General features: G+C 43.6%; 1 pseudogene; it reads right to left on the reverse strand.

The window, feature by feature from the left end:
• Positions 1–291: 291 nt before the first annotated feature.
• On the reverse strand, positions 292–428 carry LOC145280595 (U2 spliceosomal RNA; annotated as a pseudogene).
• Positions 429–7,887: the final 7,459 nt, after the last annotated feature.

The following is a 7,887-nucleotide window of genomic DNA, read 5'->3' on the forward strand; positions in this document are numbered from 1 at the left end:
TATTCCCTCCAAACAAGGCCGATAGCCATTAGTCGCGTGCTCTCGTGTAATGAATGAATGCGTGAATGTAGGATTGACATGAAATACTTAAAGATAAACCAAAATGACCGAAAAATGGGCTGAAATGACTTAAAAAAACAGTAAATGACTTAGAATGACTTTAATGATCGTAAGGATGAATTGAATGACCTTAAGAATGACGTGAATGCTTAAAAAATAACTGAAATCCTTCAAAAACAACTTGAATGACCTGGAGAATGACTTGAATGGCTTTAAGACTGACTGTTTTAAAGTGGGTGACCATTTTAAATTAAATTAATACAGAAAAGTGATCCCCCACTTTATATCACAAAGTTACAAACATAAGTACAGCATGCAATCAGAACAGATACTACACTTTGATCTTGGCCAAAAGGCAAAGAAAAAGGGTATTTATTTGCTTCCCCCACCGAGCAAATTAGGCACAAGGCCGATTTTTAATGTGAGGAGTGAAGGGGAAATGGAGACAAACTCCTCGGGAAGTGGGGGAGCTGGATAGTGACAATTGGTGTGAAGGGTTGCCCCTACATTGACCAAGGTCTTATACGTGAAGTTGGTATTTATTTGCTCCCCCACCGAGAAAATTAGGCACAAGGCCGATTTTTAATGTGAGGAGTGAAGGGGAAATGGGGTCCAACTCCACGGGGAGTAGGGGAGCTGGATACTGACAATTGGTATGAGGGTTGTCCCTAAATTGACTTAAATGTGGGGTCGCCCCCACATATGGCCTTTGCTTGCAGTATCTGCCGGAATAGATGGTGTTTATTTGCTCCCCCACCGAGCAAATTAGGCACAAGGCCGATTTTTAATGTGAGGAGTGAAGGGAGGGGGAAGGGAAAAAGGGGACCAGCTCCCGAGAGGTGGGAAATGGGAGCTGGTTAATGGTCAGGCATGTGGGGTTGCCCCCACATCTGGTCTTTGCTAGTCATAGCTAGTCATAGCTAGTCATAGCTTGCAGCATCTGCCGGAACAAATGGTATTTATTTATTTGCTCCCCCACTGAGCAAATTAGGCACAAGGCCGATTTTTAATGTGAGGAGTGAAGGGGAAATGGGGACCAACTCCCCGGGGAGTATCGGAGCTGGATAGTGACAATTGGTATGAAGGGTTGCCCCTACATTGACCAAGGTCTTATATGTAGGGTTGCCCCCACATATGGTCTTTGCTTGCAGTATCTGCCGGAACAGATGGTATTTATTTGCTCCCCCACCGAGCAAATTAGGCACAAGGCCAATTTTTAATGTGAGGAGTGAAGGGAGGGGGAAGGGAAAAAGGGGACCAGCTCCCGAGAGGTGGGAAATGGGAGCTGGTTAAAGATCAGGGATGTGGGGTTGCCCCCACATCTGGTCTTTGCTAGTCATAGCTAGTCATAGCTTGCAGTATCTGCCGGAACAGATGGTATTTATTTGCTCCCCCACTGAGCAAATTAGGCACAAGGCCGTTTTTAATGTGAGGTAAAAACCAGCTCCCCTAAAAGTAGGCAAAAAGGGGGCACTCTGGTTACCAAAAATAATAATTGTCCCAGTATAGAGGGTTTCCCCTCCATTGACTGGTACAAATTATCTAAAGTGCAGTATCTGCCGGAACAGATGGTGTTTATTTGCTCCCCCACTGAGCAAATTAGGCACAAGGCCGTTTTTAATGTGAGGTAAAAACCAGCTCCCCTAAAAGGGGTCACTCTGGTTACCAAAAATAATAATTGTCCCAGTATAGAGGGTTTCCCCTCCATTGACTGGTACAAACTATCTCAAGTGCAGCATCTGACGGAACAGATGGTATTTATTTGCTCCCCCACTGAGCAAATTAGGCACAAGGCCGTTTTTAATGTGAGGTAAAAACCAGCTCCCCTAAAAGGGGTCACTCTGGTTACCAAAAATAATAATTGTCCCAGTATAGAGGGTTTCCCCTCCATTGACTGGTACAAATTATCTTAAGTGCAGCATCTGACGGAACAGATACTACACTTTGAGATATTAAATCTTTTATTCATGTTAAAAAAATACAGTAAAATTAACGGTGAACAAAAAACTTAGGCACATGGCCAACTCAAAAGGGGGGATTTTGGGGGTCGTTGGTCATCCTTGTCGCTCCAGAACTAAACAAAGTCAAAAGTTTCTCCCAGCTAGTATCTTCTTTCACCATAATACCGCATTCACCCTTTCATCTTGGGGGACGTCCTAGTAACTCCCAATTTTTAAAACATTTTTTTTTTTTATTGACGTGTAAAAACAAAAAAGATAACAATAAAATGGTAACAATAATTCATTTGTGTCGAGGGAGGGGGAAGAAAAAACAAAAGGTGATTAGTAGGACCCTCCCAACCCCGTCTAGTTGATAGACTGCCCGTTCCACTAGGTTTGTAAAAGGAACCTCGCTTCTGCGGGTCAGTCTCTAGGTGGGGATGCCCTCTAGATGGGGGTGAATGGAGAAAAGAAAATTTTGTGGGTAAGGGATGGAGGTTAGTTTGTATTTCTTTTTCTCCAAGATGGGTAAAATTTAGAGGAAGGGGTGAAAAACAAAAATTGCAGGTAAGAGGGGATGGGGATCTTGGAGGCTTCCTAATCGGGGAGGGATGGAACACACACTCAGCTAGCTGAGAGACTACTTGTTTAATTTAACTTTACAGAACTGCGCGTTCCACACCTAGGCGGGGAACACGTATTCGAATTTGGCTCCTCTTCGTACACACAGACTTGCCACATGTATCCATCTTCTGTCAAATGCCGCGCGATGCAGCCTTCTTCTATCACATCTGATCTTCACCCGTAGTTGGTGTTTAAAGAACGCGATCAGATCTTGATCAGAAAAAGACAACACCCCCCGGCAACCTTGCAGACGCGACGTCCAAATCACCATTCTCGCCACGGCCAGAATCGTAACGTAGACCATTTGTCTTTCCCGGTCCCACGGCGGCCTCACGTTGTCCACAACATTGGATACAGTAATTGGGCGAGGATGCTCAGGATCGATGCGAGCCGTCACCCCACTGACATACGACCAGTACTGGCGGAGTTCGCGGCAATCAAAGAAAGCGTGATCCGTAGTTTCCACAGCCGTTGTCCCACAACGGGGACAATCGGGCGACTCCAGAAACCCAGAACTGCATTGTATGTTGTTGAGTGGAATGCATTTCGGGCCAATCGCCAGGTCAGAGAGAACTCCGAATTGTTCAGATGACTCGAACCTGGCGCCCAGCTCCACGCGGAGCGGATCTCACTCTGCTGCCACCCCAAACGCGCGCATAGCGGGTCGTCAGCGGCCTCCCTCACTAGATCCCTGTGGAGTTCCCTACGGGTAGCAGTCACAAGGTCACTGGACCTTGGTAGTCGTTTTAGCGCGGCTCGGCACTCTTTCATGTAGGCAGATTCTCCCCGCGGCCTGCGACGGCTCTCGATGGAAGGGTCGAGAACGAGGTCGGGGAAGGCGGCAGTAACCACGGGGTGCCACGGTTGGTCCTCCTGCATATAGTTGCTCAGGAAGGCCAGTCTCTCAGCATCTCGATGACACTTCAAGTCCGGCATTCCCAAGCCTCCCTCACACGGACGTTGAATACAGACCTGTCTGCTCACCCAGTGTCTTCCTCTGTCCCAAAGGAGCGAGGACAAGAGTTCGACGAGAGCTTTTAGGTGTTGTGCAGGCAGGGGAAGTACGGCCAGTCGGTAAAGGATGAGAGGAAAGACGTAAGTGGCGCACGCCTCAGCTCTACCCTTTAAGGAAAGTTTCCTAGGAAGCCACGAACTGACTGCAGCCTCCACCTTTGACCGTACCTCCAACCAATTCTTGTCAAGCTGGAGACCCGGTCCGAACCACACGCCGAGGATCCGGACCGGGCCATCTGTCCAGCTGAAGGGCGCAGGGAGGTTTGCGTTGCCACTCCATGCGCCCAACCGCAGTCCTACCGACTTGTTGCGGTTTATCTTGGCCCCTGTAATTCTTTCGTACTGTGTGAGTGCCTCCGACACGACCTCAATGTCTCTGGAGCCCGACACGAAGATCGTGACATCATCGCCAGATACTACACTTTGATCCCAGCCCAAAGGCCAAGAAAAGCTTTAAAAGGTAAGTACAACATCTATAAACAACAGACCTTTGATCTTAACTGAAAAGGCCAAACACAAAAGTGTTACGGACAGACCGACCGACCGACGGAGTGACTTATAGAGTCGCTTGCACGTGACTAATAATTGACGAAAACTCGGTGAACGTCTCCTTGTGTGCAGTTCTTTCATTAGTCTCAGTTAGTACGACGAAGAGGAACAAGCATGTATGTACAATGATGTTTATTTATTGCTAAAAATGTTAAATTCCCAGCTGCCATTGCTCAAGTGTCTTTTGAGTCGTGTGTCAAAGTATGCCGTCCACTCCTTGAAAGATCAGTAAAATATATTGATCTTCACAGACATCCCACGCAACTCTAATAAACATGCATTATGTTGCGAAAGTTTAAATGTTTTACATTTTGTTAGGTTCTATATTGAAGTTGCATATTTCTTCCTGCAATATTTATCATGATGAAATAATATTTTATGGTTAATATAATCCAATACTGACTTATATTATTCATTAAGCGTAGTTTATGTTAGACTATTTGCCTCGTATATAGATCGGAAGAGTGGACGGACTCTGAAATCCGAGCTGCCTTTGTTATTGTGTTTTTGAACCTGTATGCTAAAATGTACCATACAATCAATGAAGCATTAAAAAATTCATTAATCTCCATTAAATACTTACTGGACTTTAATATACACCACAGTTTTCCGCCCCAGAAGGTATCGCACTCTTAGCGAAGTCCTCTACCTGTAGTAGGGGCAAATACATCCTAAAATGTAGTTTTGCTAAGAGTACACTTTTCATGTCTTGACAGAATTCGAGACCGGCTTCGAAATCTAGTGGGCCAAGTCTTTTTCCTCACTTTGTTTTCTCTTTCTCACAAGAGAGACGTAGCAGATCTACGTCTGCTCTCTCATTATTTTCCTTGGGGCTACTTAACTTAAGTTTTTATCCATAGTTCCCTCCCTGTAAAACATTCACAGCAGACATTCGTTTAGCTACAAGTACTAACAATTTTTCTGAAAATCTAACCGTGTCTAAGACTAAACGTAAATTAAATGATCAAAGTTTATTTTTCTATACTTGCCCGTCTACGAAAAACACTGCCGCGAGGCTGCTTCCGATCTGACTATAACATAGCTGTTTTCAAGTCTACGGTAAACAAATTCCTGTTGAGCTGTCCTATTAAATAAATTAAACTACTGAAGTTCCCCCATTACCGATAACCACGGTGCTATCTCACTGGTCAACTGGCACTCATTAACCCTTATCCTCCAGTGACCTTGAACCTTTATATACCCCCTCTTATAAAAAATGTTGCAAAAAAACTTAAGTGTATCCTTTGTTAGTTAACATATTACAATCGCATATTTGCTCAATATTATATTTATTAGGTTGAAATAGAATTATATAGTTATTCGTAGCGGTCCCTAAACATACGAGGTGTCTTTAATAAGTTTCCGTCTTTTTTCAGTATGGGTACATTTATTTAGAGCACACACATGAAACTCTAGTCCCATTCGAAGTAATCTAATCCGGTTAAAATGTACTTTTTTACCGTTCCATCTATGTCTAGAAAGTCCATTGGAAGTCCTCTTGTGTAGGTGTTTCAATGACTCTCATCACAGCTTCATTTATCTCCTCAATTGTCTGATAACGACAACTTCTAAAGTTTTTCTTTGGCTTAGGTAATAACCTAAACTCACAGGGAGCAATGTCTGGACTATACAGATGTATTATCTTGATGCGCATCTTGGTCAAATAATCTGTAACAATTATGTAGTTGTGGACTGGTGCATTTGCACAAATCTTCTGCATGTTCAGCTCCTCGCAAATAATTGTTTTCCAGTTGCCACACTGACAGGAAACTGTGCACTTATTGTCTCTATAGATACACGACAGTCCTCATCCATGAAATTCTTTATTTGGCCAATCAACTATCGTGTTCTGACTTCTTAACTTCTCTCAAACCTCTCATAATCCACTACAGACTCCTTGATTTCCTTGAATCTTTATGTTACTCACAAGCTGACGCTTGATTCATGCAATATGGTCCAAAAGAAATCTGAAAGATTTCATACGTTTCTGTGGCATTTTGCCCAAGTTTTTCAAATTCAATTTTCAGTCCAAACAAGAAACAGTGCCACTTTGAAGTAGGGGGCTACTATCGGGGACATAAGTTGCAGGGGACGTTATGAAGAGAGATGAGTAGCAAGATGTCTGTTCACATTACACTTGAACTTCTGCATGTCAGTACAGTTGGGAACGAAGAATCCCGGAAGGGACTTCCAAAGTCTAGCAGTTCTGGGGAAGAAACTATTGGAGTAGAAGGTTCTCTTACACCTAGGGATCTATATGTGAAGGGGTGGGATTGAGCTGCTTGTCAAGTTTTTCGGGAGTACTCACGTCAAGTGGGTACAAGTGATTGTAGTTCATCAGAGCATTCGCCATTAACGTTATTGTAGAACAGGTAGAGGGATGCAACATTTCGTCGATGATTCAGAGGCTGAAGCCTAGATGACAGTTTAGGACCTATCAGGTTGGCGACTCTCTTTTAAACCCTGACCAGGAGTGAAAGACTAGTAGCAGATGCACCAAATGTGACAACAGTACTTCATATATGGACGAATGCTGGCTTTACACAGATGTACAGGATACTTTCATGCGTAAGAGACAGACAGACAGAGAGAGAGAGAGACAGAGAGAGAGAGAGGGAGAGAGACAGAGAGAGACAGAGAGAGAGAGAGAGCTCACCTTCTTCGCAGCAGTTTTGGCAATGTTCTCAATCTATCTATTCCAGTTCATGTTCCCTGTAAACGTAAGGCCGAGGAGTTACAAGGAAGCACTTTCTGGTAATGTGTTCTTGGCCATTGGTATTGGTAGTAGAGAAGGTTTCTTGTAATTATTGAAAGAAACAAGCTTATTCTTGGCAGAATTGAATGTGACCATTTATTTTTGTCCCCATTCCACTACAGATTGGAGGTCTTCCTCTAGTGTTTCTGCTACTTCCTTAAATATGTGTTCATTTGTTTTCCCCTCGTGCCTGTTATAGAGAGTGGTGTCCTCGGCAAATATACGCATTTCAGAAACAATTTTATCAGGGAGGTCATTTATGAATATCAGGACTAATAAGGTCCAAGGATAGACCCCTGAAGTACTCCCGCGTTAATATCATATTGTTTAGATGTATTTACGTCGAGGATAGCCTAGATGTTTCTCCTACTTAAGAAAGATTTAATTATATTATGTATTCTTCCAGTTATATCATATGATCTAATTTTTCTTAGAAGACCATCGTACCGTACCCTGTACAAAAGCTTAGATATATTGAGGGTTACCTCTCTACCCTCCCCATATTTTGTCCAGTGAACGGTATATACGTTCAGAGCTTACAGTAAATATATCTGCTGTTGAACGGGCTTGCCTAAATCCATATTGATTGTCAGTCTGGAGTTTAGCAGCTGTAAGGTGATGGACTAGATCTTGATTAATTAAGTACTCAAATATCTTGGCGAAAAGCGGGAAAAGGCTAATGGTGCGATAATTGAATAAGTCAGTTCTTTCGCCAGAATTCGTGAAAACTGGTACCACAGTAGCATCTTTTAAATCGCACAGCCGGGATGATATCGGGTCCACATGCTTTTGAGGTTTCTAGGCTTTTATGATACCATGTACCTGAGAAAGGGTGATTTTCAAATCATCTAGTGTGGCGTCTGTTCGCAAAGAAAAGTCCAGGGGAGTTGTGGGCCGGGTCCAATGTGGAGATTGAGGCAAAGCAGGTTAACCTTCTCGGTTGCC

Source organism: Euprymna scolopes, chromosome 7 (genome assembly GCF_053919585.1).
Source record: "Euprymna scolopes isolate OS-2025 chromosome 7, ASM5391958v1, whole genome shotgun sequence".
In the NCBI taxonomy this organism is placed as follows: domain Eukaryota; kingdom Metazoa; phylum Mollusca; class Cephalopoda; order Sepiida; family Sepiolidae; genus Euprymna; species Euprymna scolopes.